Below are 15611 nucleotides of genomic sequence, written 5' to 3'. Positions count from 1 at the left end.
TAGTTCCCATTGAGGACGCAGCTTTTTACAAGTGATAGCACAGGGACCTGGCTAGTCCAGGTCCCAAAAGCATCCATTACAAGGAGCAAGTCTGCGGGTTGCGCTATTTCCACCCTGGTGGTGGGCAATGGTAGCCGATTGAGGGCATCAGCACAGTTCTCTGTGCCTGGTCTGTGGTGGATTACATAGTCATACGCAGATAACGTTAGTGCCCATCTTTGGATACGGGACGAAGCATTGGTGTTAATACCTTTGCTTTCTAAAAACAGCGAAGTGAATGGTTTGTAGTCGGTTTTGAGCTCAAACCGGAGTCCCATTAGGTATTGGTGCATTTTCTTAACCCAGTATACGCATGCTAATGCTTCTTTCTCAGCCATACTGTAGGCCCTTCCAGCCTTAGATAGACTTCTGGACACGTTTGCAACCGGTTGCAGTTTGCCTGACGCATTGGCTTGCTGTAACACACAACCAACCCCGTACGAAGCTCGTACTAAACATTTACACGGGCAACAAGGCACAAAGGCCAAAACTAAGCCCGATTCATACAAAGCTGCACACTTATACCAGTCATTGGCAGTGCGGCAGTGAAGGTATCGTACGATGGAGCTGTGCATGGTTTAGCACCATGGATTGTACCAAACGATGGCCCAACGCTGTTCAGCAGAGGCTGGCTCGGAAAGATCCGATGGAACTGGGATGACATCAAAGCATTGTCTTCAGTGGATGATGCCTCGTGTGCTCAAGTGCCAAACAAATTTCCATCGCTATTTGAGCCAGGCATCAGCAACTTCACAGGCGCCAAAGTGCATATCCATCTAGTCCCTGATGCACGGCCCATTCATCACAAGGCCCGAGCGGTTCCATATATGATGTGGGAGAAAGTCGAGATCGAACTGGACAGACTTCAACGAGAGGGAATCATATTGCCAGTCGAGTTCAGTGAGTGGGCCAGTCCAATTGTTCCGGTATTGAAAAGCGATGGCACGGTCAGTATCTGTGGAGACTACAAAGTAACAATCAACTGAGTCTCGTTACAGGACCAGTACCCACTACCCAAAACGGAGGACCTGTTCGCAACGTTAGCAGGGGGGAAGTCGTTCACCAATCTGGATCTAACCTCTGCTAATATGACACAGGAGCTGGCTGAATCTTCGAAAAGATTGACGTGCATCAACTCGCACGAAGGACTGTTCATATACCACAGATGCCCTTTTGGGATTCACTCAGCTGCTGCCATTTTCCATAGGAACATGGAGAGTCTACTGAAATCAGTTCCGTGCACTGTGGTGTTTCAAGACGACATCCTGATCACTGGCCGCAACACCACCGAACACTTGCACAACCTGGAAGAGTTTCTAAAGTGACTGGACAGAGTGGGGCTCAGGCTGAAATGCTCCAAATGTGTTTTCCTGGCACCAGAGGTCGAATTTTTGGGAAGAAAGATTACGGCAGACGGCATCAGACCCACGGACTCCAAGACGGAGGCTATCAAGAATGCACCCAAACCCCAGAATGTGACGGAGCTGCGTTCGCTCCTGGGACTCCTCAACTATTTTGGTAACTTTCTACCGGGGTTGAACACTTTGCTGGAACCTTTACACTTATTGCTATGCAAGGGTGATGACTGGGTTTGGGGTAAATCTCAAGAGACAGCCTTCGATAAGGCCAGAAACCTGTTATGTTCTAACAAGTTACTTGTATTGTATGACATAGAAACATAGAAACATAGAAAATAGGTGCAGGAGTAGGCCATTCGGCCCTTCGAGCCTGCACCACCATTCAATAAGATCATGGCTGATCATTCACCTCAGTACCCCTTTCCTGCTTTCTCTCCATACCCCTTGATCCCTTTAGCCGTAAGAACATAAGAACATAAGAACATAAGAATTAGGAACAGGAGTAGGCCATCTAGCCCCTCGAGCCTGCTCCGCCATTCAATAAGATCATGACTGATCTGGCTGTGGACTCAGCTCCACTTACCCACCCTCTCCCCGTAACCCTTAATTCCCTTATTGGTTAAAAATCTATATATCTTTGACTTGAAAACATTCAATGAGCTAGCCTCAACTGCTTCCTTGGGCAGAGAATTCCACAGATTCACAACCCTCTGGGAGAAGAAATTCCCTCTCAACTCGGTTTTAAATTGGCTCCCCCGTATTTTGAGGCTGTGCCCCCTAGTTCTAGTCTCCCCTACCAATGGAAACAACCTCTCTGCCTCTATCCTGTCTTATCACTTTCATGATTTTAAATGTTTCGATAAAATCACTCCTCATCCTTCTGAACTCCAATGAGTAAAGACCCAGTCTACTCAATCTATCATCATAAGGTAACCCCCTCATTTCTGGAATCAGCCTAGTGAATCGTCTCTGTACCCCTTCCAAAGCTAGTACATCCTTCCTTAAGTAAGGTGACAAAAACTGCACGCAGTACTCCAGGTGCGGCCTTACCAATACCTTATACAGTTGCAGCAAGACCTCCCTGCTTTTGTACTCCATCCCTCTCGCAATGAAGGCCAACATTCCATTCACCTTCCTGATTACCTGCTGCACCTGCAAACTAACCTTTTGGGATTCATGCACAAGGACCCCCAGGTCCCTCTGCACCGCAGCATGTTGTAATTTCTCCCCATTCAAATAATATTCCCTTTTACTGTTTTTTTTCCCCAAGGTGGATGACCTCACACTTTCCGACATTGTATTCCATCTGCCAAACCTTAGCCCATTCGCTTAACCTATCCAAATCTCCTTGCAGCCTCTCTGAGTCCTCTACACAACCCGCTTTCCCACTAATCTTAGTGTCATCTGCAAATTTTGTTGCACTACACTCTGTCCCCTCTTCTAGGTCGTCTATGTATATTGTAAACAGTTGTGGTCCCAGCACTGATCCCTGTGGCACACCACTAACCACTGATTTCCAACCGGAAAAGGACCCATTTATCCCGACTCTCTGCTTTCTGTTCGCCAGCCAATTCTCTATCCATGCTAATACATTTCCTCTGACTCCGTGTACCTTTATCTTCTGCAGCAACCTTTTGTGTGGCACCTTATCGAATGCCTTTTGGAAATCTAAATACACCACATCCATCGGCACACCTCTATCCACCATGCTCGTTATATCCTCAAAGAATTCAAGTAAGTTAGTTAAACATGATTTCCCTTTCATGAATCCATGCTGCGTCTGCTTGATTGCACTATTCCTATCTAGATGTCCCGCTATTTCTTCCTTAATGATAGTTTCAAGCATTTTCCCCACTACAGATGTTAAACTAACCGGCCTATAGTTACCTGCCTTTTGTCTGCCCCCTTTTTTAAACAGAGGCGTTACATTAGCTGCTTTCCAATCCGCTGGTACCTCCCCAGAGTCCAGAGAATTTTGGTAGATTATAACGAATGCATCTGCTATAACTTCCACCATCTCTTTTAATACCCTGGGATGCATTTCATCAGGACCAGGGGACTTGTCTACCTTCAGTCCCATTAGCCTGTCCAGCACTACCCCCCTAGTGATAGTGATTGTCTCAAGGTCCTCCCTTCCTACACTCCTGTGGCCTGCAAATTTTGGCATGGTTTTTGTGTCTTCCACTGTGAAGACCGAAGCAAAATAATTGTTTAAGGTCTCAGACATTTCCACATTTCCCATTATTAAATCCCCCTTTTCATCTTCTAAGGGACCAACATTTACTTTAGTCACTCTTTTCCGTTTTATATATCTGTAAAAGCTTTTACTATCTGTTTTTATGTTTTGCGCAAGTTTACCTTCGTAATCTATCTTCCCTTTCTTTATTGCTTTTTTAGTTATTCTTTGCTGTTGCTTAAAATTTTCCCAATCCTCTAGTTTCCCACTAACCTTGGCCACCTTATACACATTGGTCTTTGATTTGATTCTTTATTTCCTTGGTTATCCACGGCTGGTTATCCCTTCTCTTGCCGCCCTTCTTTTTCACTGGAATATATTTTTGTTGAGCACTATGAAAGAGCTCCTTAAAAGTCATCCACTGTTCCTCAATTGTGCCACCGTCTAGTCCTTGTTTCCAGTCTATTTTAGGCAACTCTGCCCTCATCCCACTGTAGTCCCCTTTGTTTAAGCATAGTACACTCGTTTCTGACACAACTTCCTCATCCTCAATCTGTATTACAAATTCAACCATATTGTGATCACTCATTCTGAGAGGATCTTTTACGAGGAGATCATTTATTTTTCCTGTCTCATTACACAGGACCAGATCTAAGATGGCTTGCTCCCTTGTAGGTTCTGTTACATACTGTTCTAAGAAACAATCCCGTATGCATTCTATGAATTCCTCCTCCAGGCTACCCCGTGCGATTTGATTTGACCAATCGATATGTAGGTTAAAATCCCCCATGACTACTGCCGTTCCTTTTTCACATGCCTCCATTATTCCCTTGTTTATTGCCCGCCCCACCTTGAAGTTATTATTTGGGGGCCTATAAACTACGCCGACCAGTGACTTTTTCCCCTTACTATCTCTAATCTTCACCCACAATAATTTAACATTTTGTTCATTGGAGCCAATATCATCCCTCACAACTGCCCTGATATCATTCTTTATTAACAGAGCTACCCCACCTCCTTTCCCTTCTTGTCTATCTTTCTGAATCGTCAGATACCACTGTATGTTTAATTCCCCGTCTTGGCCACCTTGCAACCATGTTTCTGTAATGGCCACCAAATCATACCCATTTGTAATGATTTGTGCCGTCAACTCATTTACTTTATTTCTAATGCTGCGTGCATTTAGGTAGAATGTTTTCATCCTAGTTTTTAAACCATGATTTTTAGTTTTGACCCCTCCTGCAGCCCTTTTATATTCAGTGGCCCTTTTTGTTTCTTGCCTTTGGTTTCTCTGCCCTCCACTTTTACTCATCTCTTTTCTGTCTTTTGTTTTTGTCTCCTTTTTGTTTCCCTCTGTCTCCCTGTATTGGTTCCCATCCCCCTGCCATATTAGTTTAACTCCTCACCAACAGCACTAGCAAACACTTCCCCTAGGACATTGGTTCCGGTCCTGCCCAAGTGCAGACCGTCCAGTTTGTACTGGTCCCACCTCCCCCAGAACCTGTTCCAATGCCCCACGAATTTGAATCCCTCCCTGCTGCACCACTGCTCAAGCCACGTATTCATCTGTGCTATCCTGCGATTCCTACTCTGACTAGCACGTGGCACTGGTAGCAATCCCGAGATTACTATTTTTGAGGTCCTACTTTTTAATTTAGCTCCTAGCTCCTTAAATTCGTCTCGTAGGACCTCATCCCTTTTTTTAACCTATGTCGTTGGTACCAATGTGCACCACGACAACTGGCTGTTCTCCCTCCCTTTTTAGAATGTCCTGCACTCGCTTGGAGACATCCTTGACCCTTGCACCAGGGAGGCAACATACCATCCTGGAGTCTCGATTGCGGCTGCAGAAACACCTATCTATTCCCCTTATGATTGAATCCCCTATCAATATCGCTCTCCCACTCTTTTTTATGCCCTCCTGTACAACAGAGCCAGTCACGGTACCATGAACTTGGCTGCTGCTGCTCTCCCCTAATGAGTCATCTCCCTCAACAGCACTCAAAGCAGTGTATCTGTTTTGCAGGGGGATGATCAGATGGGACCCCTGCACTACCTTCTTTGTACTACTCTTCCTGCTGGTCTTCCATTCCCTTGCTGGCTGTGGAGGGCCATATCTAACTCCCTCTTGAATATATCCAATGAACTGGCATCAACAACTCTCTCCGGTAGGGAATTCCAGAGGTTAACAACTCCCTGAGTGAAGAAGTTTCTCCTCATCTCGGTCCCAAATGGCTTACCCCTTATGCTTAGACTGTGACCCCTGGTTCTGGACTTCCCCAACATTGGGAACATTCTTCCTGCATCTAACCTGTCTAAACCAGTCAGAATTTTAAACGTTTCTATGAAATCCCCTTTCATTCTTCTGAACTCCAGTGAATACAAGCCCAGTCGATCCAGTCTCTCCTCATATGTCAGTCCCACATCCCGGGAATCAGTTTGGTGAACCTTCGCTGCACTCCCTCAATAGCAAGAACGTCCTTCTTTAGATTAGGAGACCAAAACTGAACACAATATTTCAGGTGAGACTTCACCAAGGCCCTGTACAACTGCATTAAGACCTCCCTGCCCCTGTACTCAAATCCCCTAGCTATGAAGGCCAACATGCCATTTGCCTTCTTCACCGCCTGCTGTACCTGCATGCCAACTTTCAATGACTGATGAACCATGACACCCAGGTCTCGTTGCACCTCCCCTTTTCCTAATCTGTCGCCATTCAGATAATATTCTGTCTTCATATTTTTGTCACCAAAGTGGATAACCTCACATTTATTCACATTATACTGCATCTGCCATGCATTTGCCCACTCACCTAACCTGTCCAAATCACTCTGCAGCCTCTTAGCATCCTCCTCACAGCTCACAGTTTCATAATTGACTGACTCACCCCCGTGTCCAATTCCATGGAAACTGGAATGCCGTTTAATTTGACATTCAACATTATCGGAGGGCTTTTGGTGGTGAAGGTGTGTACCCCGTACACTTCCTCTTCAATCTCGGGTTGAGTTGCCTCTCTTACTCGTTCAGTGTGATCGCGCTGGATTGGTCATCTTCTGCCGACTCTGCCACGTGGTGAGTCGCAGCATGTTTGCACATTCGCTGGAGGTGCCCCATTGTTCCACAGCCCTTGCACACGTAGTGCTTGAATCGACATTGATGGACTCTATGATTATTCCCGCAGCGCCAACATGGTGTTAATGGATTCGCATTCACGCCCCACAGCGGACTCTGAGTCATCCTAGGTCTGGCCTCTGCAGGCGTGTAGGCCCTGCCACGTACAGTTCTGTCTGCTGAAGGCATTATTTTAGGCACAGTACTTGCCGGTGAGTTCCGATGCTGCAAAGATATCTGTTTAGTGTTATCGTTCGTGAACATGAAAGCTTGGGCTATTGTGATGGCCTTGCTCAGATCTGGGCATTCGGCAGACAGCAGTTTGCGAAGAATGACCTTGTGGCCGATTCCAAGCACAAAAAAGTCCCGCAACACTTACCCCAAAAATCCAGCGAATTCGCACTGTCCCGCAAGGCGTCTTAGGTCAGCGACATAGCTCGCCATGTCCTGGCCCTTGGAACAATGGTGCGTGTAAAAGCGATACCTGGCCATTAAGATGCTCTCCTTCGGCTTGAGATGTTCAGAATAACTCCATAAGACTGTATGCTGTAAGCTCAAACTGATGTGATCTTAGTCTCTTTAATCAAACTCCAGAGTGCAGAAGCAGCAAAGCAGACAACCTTTTATACTTGCTTGTACAAGGTGTGCAGGTGACCCTTGGGTCTCCAACAGATGCGCCCCCTGGTGGCAAGTCTTACACTATTACAAAGTTTGCATACATAACAGTTCTCTGCTGGCTTTTAAAGGTTTTCCAATCCTCTGGCTTCCCACTAGTCTTGGCCACATTGTATGCCCTTGTTTCCAATTTGACACCATCCCTTATTTCCTTAGTTAGTCACGGATGGTTATCCCTTCTCTTACAGACTTTCCTTCTCATTGGGATTTATTTTTGTTGCGAGTTATGAAATATCTCCTTAAATATCTGCCACTGCTCATCAATCTATTTTCCCAGTCCACTTTAGCCAACTCTGCCCTCGTACCTTTGTAGTCTCCTTTATTTAAGCTTATGACCCTGATTTGAAAACCAACTTTCTCATCCTCCAACTGAATTTGAAATTCAACCATGTTATGGTCACTCATTTCGAGAGGATCCTTTACTAGGAGATCATTTATTAATCCTGCCTCATTACACAGTACCAGATCTAAGATAGCCTGCTCCCTGATAAGGCCAAAGGCATACAATGTGGGAGGCCAGAGGATTGGGGTGTAGATTTAAAGTAATTGGGGGGAGGTTTAGAGGGGATTTGAGGGGAAATTTCTTCACCCAGAGGGTGGTGGGGGTCTTGAACTTGCAGCCTGAAAGGGTGATAAAGGCAGAAACCCTCACCGCATTTAAAAAGTACTTGAATATGCACTTGAAGTGCTGTAACCTACAGGGCTACGGACCAAGAGCTGGAAAGTGGGATTAGGCTGGATAGCTCTTTGTCGGCCGGCGCGGACACGATGGGCCGAATGGCCTCCTTCTATGTTGTAAATTTCTATGATTCTATGAGGCCTCCATCCCTGGCACTGTGATAGCCTTGAACCAGTGCCCACTTTCCAGTGACATCACTATCCTGCATGCGCACCGTGGAGCTGTGCCGATTTGAAAATGGGTCCCGCCATATTTTGTAAGGGCAAAAAAAAGTATTACTTTTGTCTACACATTGGCGGACCCCTTAAAATCTTCTCATAGACCCCCGGTTGAGAACCTTTGCTGTAGAAGAAGCCTTGACGAGTTGCTGCAATGCATCCTGTAGATCGTACACACTGCAGCCATGGTTATATCGTTAGGGGCCGTACTGAAGGTCCCACTGAGGCGTCCCTCATCTGTCAGGGACACATCAGCATTTGGCTTGACGCCCTCAAATAGTGACTTGACAAACACTAACCTGACAGCGACACACACAAATCTTCACATTATACGCAGTGCTAAAGATTCACTCACCATTGCTACTGTAACTTTAAACAAGAGGGAGCCTGTTGAACCTCCTCATGGCTGAGAGGGTTGACGTTGTACAGTCCAACATCATCATCATAGGCAGTCCCTCGGAGTCAAGGATGACTTGCTTCCACACTAGAAATTAGTTCTCAGGTGACTGAAGAGTCCAATACTGGAATTACAGTCTCTGTCACAGGTGAGGCAGTCGGTGGTTGAAGGAAAGGGTGGGTGGGGAGTCTGGTTTGCTGCACCCTCCTTCCGCTGTCGACGCTTGGCTTCAGCTTGCTCTCGGCGACTAGACTCGAGGTGCTCAGCGCCCTCCCGGATGCTCTTCCTCCACTTAGGGCGGTCTTTGGCCAGGGACTCCCAGGTGTCGGTGGGGATGTTGCATTTTATCAGGGAGGCTTTGAGGGTGTCCTTGAAATGTTTCCTCTGCCAACTGGGGCTCGCTTGCTGTGTAGGAGTTCCGAGTAGAGCGCTTGCTTTGCGAGTCTTGTGTCAGGTATGCGAACAATGTGGCCCACCCAACGGAGCTGGTCGAGTGTGGTCAGTGCTTCGATGCTGGGGATGTTGGCCTGAGCGAGGACTCTCACGTTGGTGCTTCTATCCTCCCAGGGGATTTACAGGATCTTGCGGAGGCAGCGTTGGTGGTATTTCTCCAGCGCTTTGAGATGTCTGTTGTATATGGTCTACGTCTCTGAGCCGTATAGGAAGGCAGGTATCACTACTGTCTTGTAGACCATGACCATGCTTGATCAGCTCCGCTGGGCAGGCCACATTGTTCGCATGCCAGACACGAGACTCGAGATATGGGGAAAGAGCTGGGGGAGTGGGACTGACTGGATTGTTCCTCGAATGAGCCGGCACAGACTTGATGGGCCGAATGGCCTCCTGCGCTATACTGTTGTAAGATTCACAGGGTTAGTATTATAATTCACAATAATACCTCATCACAAGGTTAGATGCCAATGGTAGCAGTCCCAGTGTTTGCCTGAGTGGTTTATGAATAATTCTGAGAGCTGGACTCAGTATCCATCGCATACTGTTTGGTTTTGACTCGTTTCACGCAGAAAATTGCCACATGCACCTGAGAAAAGAGGGTGGTTGTGTGTTTGATAAAAGGGTTAATTCTGAGTGGTGTGCTGTGGGTCAGATGCAGTGGTCTGGACACCAAGAGCTCAGTTGAATATAATTGCTTCAGAGAAGGCGGACTGTAAATCAAACTCAGTCAGCTTTTTGGATTGCTCCTCGATCTGAACTGCTCCTGAAAACTGGAAAAGCAACAGCTTTTCCGCAAACATTTCACTCTGCTTTAACCCTGCACTGCTGTTTTTTTACAGTATAAAAAGCTTCTATCTCCTCAGAAATGCCACTGGTTGTCCGATGGTTTGTATCAGCTGCACCTGAGAGACCGGATAGAATCATCGGGGCTGAAATTGCCTCTTCCCTTAAGGCATGTTACCGCCAGAAATTGACGGCCACGCTGCAGAGTGCAATGGCTGCCATTTTGAAAATTCTGCTCCTGCGGCATCCCGGCGGTGACCCGCTCCCCCCCCACCCCCCACCGCTCCACTGCTGCCGATCCGTGCTAAATGCGTCATCAGTGCACGTACCGCCAATGTTCCCCCCGATGGCGAAATTCCACCAAAGAAATCTTGCTGCCACTGCTCAGTGCCAAAGGCAGCATTTTCTGTCGGTGCAGTGTGTTGTGTATGCAATAACTCGATAGACTGAATACTGTAAACTCCGAACAGGTACAAACCTGGCTCTACTTTATTAGGACCCAAAGTGATTACATTGCAAGCTGGCTGGCCTTTTATACCTGGGCCGCACACAGCCCAATGACCTCCGACAGTGGCGCCACCTGGAGGCTAGTAACCCCAACCATACGTACATGGCAATATCCCCCTTTAAGATATTAGTAACGGTCTTTTTACAAATTGAGACGGTCCGGGGCTTTCCGCTCCCGAGTTGAACGTCTCAGTTCAACTCCAGCTTTGGGCGAGCGTTCTGAGTCTGTTGTGACTGGGGGCTGGGTAGTCGATCTGATGGGAGTGGCAATGACCACATCAGGGACTGAAAGTCCAGATTCACTGATAACAGCGGAGTCCTCTGATGACTGAGGGTAGGTTGGTTGGTCACTGATTGTGTCTTCCTCAGACTGTTCCAGTTCATCCGTGAGCCGCAGCTTTATCTGATCAACATCTTTCCTACAAGTCGACCCATTCTTGAGCTTAACAATAAACACTCTGTTACCCTCCTTGGCCGTAACAGTACCGGAGATCCATTTGGGACCTTGACCATAATTCAGTACGTACACAGGATCATTGATAGAAATGTCGCATGAAACAGTAGCGTGATCATGATACCCTTGCTGACTTTGACGTCTGTATTCGACACGATTATTCAAGTCAGGGTGGACAAGAGAGAGCCTGGCCTTGAGACCTCTCTTCATCAATAGTTCAGCAGGGGAACTGTACAGGCTCTTGTCCTGTAACTAAGCATAATGCATAACAAGCAAGTTTGCTGTGAACCTTGAATTACATGTTTCATACTCTGCTTGATGGTTTGGACCGCACACTCTGCTTATCCATTGGATGCGGGTTTGAATAGTGCTGACCTCACATGTTTGTTAACATTGAGTTTCAAGATCTGTTGTCGCTTACAACGATGTCGGGCAGACCATGCATAGCAAACATGACACGAAGGCTCTCAATGATAGCTGAGGATGTGCTGGATGACATGATTGTACACCCTATCCATTTGGAATAAGCATCCACTACAACTAAGAACATCTTTCCCAGGAAGGGACCTGCAAAGTCGATGTGGATCCTGGACCGTGATTTAGATGGCCACGACCATATACTCAGCGGCGATTCCGCTGGTTTACTAAGCTGCATGCAAGTGTTGCACTGATGCACACATGATTACAGATCAGAGTCAATTCCAGGCCACCATACATGAGACCTGGCAATGGCTTTCATCATGACAATAGCGGAATGTGTGCTATGTAGATCATGCACAAATTTCTCTCTGTTTTTCGTGGGCATAACAACACGATTAACCCACAGTATACAATCTGATTGAATGGTTAGTTCATCTTTGCGACGGATGTAAAATTTGGTCTCCTCGCACATTTGCTTGGGTATGGCAGACCAATCACCACTAAGAATACAACATTTCACGACCGATAATATTGGCTGATCCAGGTCTTAACTTGTTGGGCCGTGACAGGGGTTCCTTCACTTTCAAAAGCATCCATGATTAACAGTAGGTCTGCCGGTTGTGGCATTTCCACCTCCGGTGTGGGAACAGCAGACGGCTCAATACATCGGCACAATTCTCAGTGCCAAGTCTATGGCGAATGACATAATCATAGGCAGATAATATCAGCGCCCACCTCTGGATGCGGGACGATGTATTGGTATTAATACCTTTGTTTTCCGAAAACAATGAAATGAGTGGCTTGTGATCTGTTTCCAGTTCAAACCGAAGACCAAACGGGTACTGATGCATTTTTTTAACCCCATACACATAGGCTAGTGCTTCTTTCTCTACCATGCACAGATAGCAGTTAATGGATATGATGTAATTGGCATCACGGAGACATGGCTCCAGGATGACCAAGGCTGGGAACTCAACATCCAGGGGTATTCAACATTTAGGAAGGATAGACAGAAAGGAAAAGGAGGTGGGGTGGCATTAATGGTTAAAGAGGAAATTAATGCAATAATAAGGAAGGACATTGGCTTGGATGATGTGGAATCGGTATGGGTGGAGCTACGGAATACTAAAGGGCAGAGAACGCTGGTGGGAGTTGTGTACAGGCCACCAAACAGTAGTAGTGAGGTTGGGGACAGCATCAAACAAGAAATAAGGGATGTGTGCAATAAAAGTACAGCAGTTATCATGGGCGACTTTAATTTACATATAGATTGGGCTAACCAAACTGTTAGCAATGCGGTGGAGGAGGATTTCCTGGGATGTATTAGGGATGGTTTTCTAGACCAATATGTCGAGGAACCAACTAAAGAGCTGGCCATCCTAGACTGGGTGATGTGTAATGAGAAGGGACTAATCAGCAATCTTGTTGTGCGAGGCCTCTTGGGGAAGAATGACCATAATATGATAGAATTCTTTATTAAGATGGAGAATGACACAGTTAATTCAGAAACTAGGGTCCTGAACTTAAGGAAAGCTAACTTCGACAGCATGAGGCATGAATTGGCTAGAATAGACTGGCAAATGATACTTAAAGGGTTGACGGTGGATAGGCAATGGCAAACATTTATAGATCACATGGATGAACTTCAGCAATTGTGCATCCCTGTCTGGAGTAAAAATAAAACAGGGAAGGTGGCTCAACCATGGCTAACAAAGGAAATTAAGGATAGTGTTAGATCCAAGGAAGAGGCATATAAATTGGCCAAAAAAAGCAGCAAACCTGAGGACTGGGAGAAATTTAGAATTCAGCAGAGGAGGACAAAGGGTTTGATTAGGAGGGGGAAAATAGAGTATGAGAGGAAGCTTGACAGGAACATAAAAACTGACTGCAAAAGCTTCTATAGATATGTGAAGAGAAAAAGATTAGTGAAGTCAAACGTAGGTCCCTTGCAGTCAGACTCAGGTGAATTTATAATGGGGAACAAAGAAATGGCAGACCAATTGAACAAATACTTTGGTTCTTTCTTCACGAAGGAAGATACAAATAACCTTCCGGATGTATTAGGGGACCGAATGTCTAGAGAGAAGGAGGAACTGAAGGATATCCTTATTAGGCGGAAAATTGTGTTGGGGAAATTGCTGGGATTGAAGGCTAATAAATCCCCGTGGTCTGATTGTCTGCATCCCAGAGAACTTAAGGAAGTGGCCCTAGAAATAGTGGATGCATTGGTGATCATTTTCCAACAGTCTATCAACTCGGGATCAATTCCGATGGACTGGAGGGTAGCTAATGTAACACCACTTTTTAAAAAAGGAGGGAGAGAGAAAACGGGTAATTATAGACCGGTTAGCCTGACATCAGTAGTGGGGAAAATGTTGGAATCAATTATTAAAGATGAAATAGCAGCGCATTTGGAAAGCAATGACAGGATCGGTCCAAGTCAGCATGGATTTATGAAGGGGAAATCATGCTTGACAAATCTTCTGGAATTTTTTGAGGATGTAACTAGTAGAGTGGACAAGGGAGAACCAGTGGATGTGGTGTATTTAGACTTTCAAAAGGCCTTTGACAAGGTCCCACATAAGAGATTGGTGTGCAAAATCAAAGCACATTGTATTGGGGGTAATGTACTGGCGTGGATAGAGAATTGGTTGGCAGACAGGAAGCAGAGAGTCGGGATAAACGGGTCCTTTTCAGAATGGAAGGCAGTGACTAGTGGAGTGCCGCAGGGCTCAGTGCCTGGACCCCAGCTATTTACAATATACATTAATGATTTGGATGAAGGAATTGAATGTAATATCTCCAAGTTTGCAGATGACACTAAACTGGGTGGCGGTGTGAGCTGTGAGGGGGACGCTAAGAGGCTGCAGGGTGACTTGGACAGGTTGGGTGAGTGGGAAAATGCATGGCAGATGCAGTATAATGTGGATAAATGTGAGGTTATCCATTTTGGGGGCAAAAACACAAAGGCGGAATATTATCTGAATGGCAGCAGATTAGGAAAAGCGGAGGTGCAACGAGATCTGGGTGTCATGGTTCATCAGTCACTGAAAGTTGACATGCAAGTACAGCAGGCGGTGAAGAAGGCAAATGGCATGTTGGCCTTCATAGCTAGGAGATTTGAGTATAGGAGCAGCGAGGTCTTACTGCAATTGTACAGGGCCTTGGTGAGGCCTCACCTGGAATATTGTGTGCAGTTTTGGTCTCCTAATATGAGGAAGGACATTCTTGCTATTGAGGGAGTGCAGCGAAAGTTCACCAGACTGATTCCAGGGATGGCAGGACTGATGTATGAGGAGAGACTGGATCAACTTGGCCTTTATACACTGGAGTTTAGAAGGATGAGAGGAGATCTCATAGAAACATATAAAATTCTGACGGGATTGGACAGGTTAGATGCAGGAAGAATGTTCCCGATGTTGGGGAAGTCCTGAACCAGGGGACATAGTCTTAGGATAAGGGGTAAGCCATTTTGGACTGAGATGCGGAGAAACTTCTTCACTCAGAGAGTTGTTAACCTGTGGAATTCTCTGCCGCAGAGAGTTTTTGATGCCAGTTCATTGGATATATTCAAGAAGGAGTTACGGCTAAGGGGCTCAAGGGATATGGAGAGAAAGCAGGAAAGGGGTACTGAGGTGAATTATCAGCCTTGATCTTATTGAATGGTGGTGCAGGGTCGAATGGCCGAATGGCCTACTCCTGCAACTATTTTCTATGTTTCTATGCTGTAGGCTCTTTCTGCCTTTGACAAACTTTTTGAAGCATATGCAACAGGTTGTAATTTGCCTGACTCATTAGCTTGTTGGAGCATGCAACCAACTCCATATGACGAAGCATCACAGGCCAATACTAGATGCTTATATGGATCATAATGTACCAGCAACTTTTAGAGCAAAGCAGATCAGTAGCTTTCTCAAAAGCTCTATCTTGAGATGTACCCCAAACCCAGTTGTCACCTTTTCTTAGCAGCATGTGCAGCGGCTCTAATAAGGTGCTCAATCTGGGTAAGAAATTACCGAAGTAGTTGAGTAGACCAAGGAACGAATGCAGCTCTGTCACATTCTGAGGCTTGCGTGCATTTTTGATGGCCTTGTTTTCGAGTCCGTAGGCCTGATACCATCAGCAGCAATTTTCCTTCCCAGGAATTTGATTTCCGGTGCCATGAAGACACACTTCGAGCGTTTCAGTCTGAGTCCCACTTTGTCCAGATGATGTAGAACCTCTTCCAGGTTGTTCAGATGTTCGGCGGAGTCACCAGGGATGTCATCTTGGAACACGATGGTTCTGGGGACGGACTTCAGTAGACTCTCCATGTTCCTCTGAAATATGGCTGCAGCCGAG

The sequence above is a fragment of the Pristiophorus japonicus genome, chromosome 8, assembly GCF_044704955.1.
Source record: "Pristiophorus japonicus isolate sPriJap1 chromosome 8, sPriJap1.hap1, whole genome shotgun sequence".
Classification (NCBI taxonomy): Eukaryota; Metazoa; Chordata; class Chondrichthyes; family Pristiophoridae; genus Pristiophorus; species Pristiophorus japonicus.
Note: the sequence above shows the minus strand (reverse complement) of the source record.